This window comes from Phytophthora parasitica (genome assembly GCF_000247585.1).
Source record: "Phytophthora parasitica INRA-310 unplaced genomic scaffold supercont2.18, whole genome shotgun sequence".
Classification (NCBI taxonomy): domain Eukaryota; phylum Oomycota; class Peronosporomycetes; order Peronosporales; family Peronosporaceae; genus Phytophthora; species Phytophthora nicotianae.
In genome coordinates this window covers 1,064,048-1,066,131 of record NW_008649004.1, presented here as the reverse complement: position 1 = coordinate 1,066,131, position 2,084 = coordinate 1,064,048, and positions in this window count along the sequence as shown.

Here is a 2,084-nt window from a genome sequence, read left to right as displayed (position 1 = left end):
CACACTATCGCTATATACGTGTAGTTGAAATTATTCTGCATTTATCGCGCAAGTGCAACGGAGCAAGCTATGCCGTGGCCGATGCTATCTTTATTTGAGATGACCTACAGAATGATGTTTTGGGGTCGATTCATCCAAAGGGTCAAGACTCCATCCTTACTAGTTTCATATAATTAGACCACTCGTTGGCAAATACCTTTCATTTAGAATATCACTTTAGGAGGAAACCCAAACACAAAACATAAAGATAAATAACAGTTCTCAATTTTACGGTAAATCGGCATTTGTTTGCTTGTTTAAGTAAATTACGTCCCGTAAGTATAGTTAATCTAAGTTTAAGCAAGCTACGCTTCCTCATACACGTGCGCTAACCTGTAAGCCGAAGTAGTGGGCACACAGTGAGCTCATTACACAGCCAAAGAGATAGCTGCAGATAAGACAGCAGTTGCTGTCCTCACCGCCGTCGTTGCCGACCAGTTCTTGGCGCCGTCCTTAGCGAGTCCTTGCTGTCGTCCTCACTCACTGCTGTCCTTCCTCGTGGAGTCCTCTATGCCGTCGTCGCCGCCGTCCTCGCCTCCGTCCTCGCCTCACTGGTTGAATCGAAACTGAATTGATTCGACCAGCTGGATAGATACGTAAGGGTTTGGGTATATTTTATGGATGAGATGCCTGACTTTACAAAGACCGATATCGTTTCTCAAGTACCGGCGGAACTCAGGGAACACGTCGGAAAAAACGCCAGAAAAGCACATTAATATATCGCGGAGCCTGTCCTGCAAGCGTGGGTCGAGGTCGACGGGGATACTATTCGCGACGGATTTTTGAGACCAGGTCATATTTCTACGTGCTGCGAGATGCTAGAGGTGTCCTTTGCAACATCGAAGCATGCAAATGAGGAGTAGTAGATGCATCTTTAAAAACAAATCCACTACGAGGCGGGTATTGGTTGAAGGAGGGGCTATCTTGTCGTCGTAGCATAAAAGAGGCGGACCATAGTAGTTTTACGTGTGAAACGTATCGTACCGTGTGTTACATGATCCCCGTGATTTTATGCAGTCAGGATCTATGACTGTTACGAAAGGACTGACGGCCGTCCTGACTACCCGCGTATCCACTACTGTCGCTAGCCCCGGTGATGGACGAGCCGGACGACCACCTCCATGCTGACGGCCATATGATGGCCGTTACGTGATTCCCCCTTTTCGTGGGCAGTCGATATATGGTTGTCGTTTGCTTTTTTTGTTCGCGACAATTGCACAGCCAACAGGTGTGTTCGTGAAAATGGATAACACCTACTATGGTGTGGTAACGGCAGAACATTGCTTGAAAATCCTAGTACCATCGCTATTATTTGTTGCTACTGTATCCTTTAGTCGGTTATTAATCTGTTGTTGTAGAAGGAGTACCGTATGCCACTGATTTTGTCCCCCACCTTATCATCGCATTTTGAACATCCTTGACCACAGCTGACGCACCTCTGCAGTCCCTCTGCGACTTCGTGCGAAAGGTTACAATCCGTGGGCTTACGTCATGTTTCTATCCCCCGCCCTGTGTGCTTTAGAAACTTGACAATAAAAGCGCATAGATATCAACGTACTCTACTCAGCATATGATGGAGTTCACGACACTTGTTTAAAATAAGGGTTGTGCACAGTTGCTGGCAGCTAATCATAAGACTCGATTCATAGTTTTTTTAAATGTATACATTGTACAAATAAAAAACTATTACACACCTAGAAAATATACGCAAAATATGGTGTCTCACTCCAGCCGTATTTTACGGAGATAACACGGTGTTTCGAAACACTAGTTATTGAAACACTGTATTGAATCTATTGTAAAAAAAACAATAAATTGTGTAGTGATCCACATTTTTTGAATCAATCCCTGTGGGACTGTCCAGGCATACGTACCGATGTACCCAGCGACAACTAGGGTGTCTTCAAGACGTGCTCTTGGCACTTAACAAGCAATTTAAGAACTTCCTTTGCATAAATGCTACCACGTCCACTCTTCCAGCTCATTACTACTGGGTTGGAACGGCGTGACATCGAGAATATAGGGGGAGGTGAAATGTTGATTTT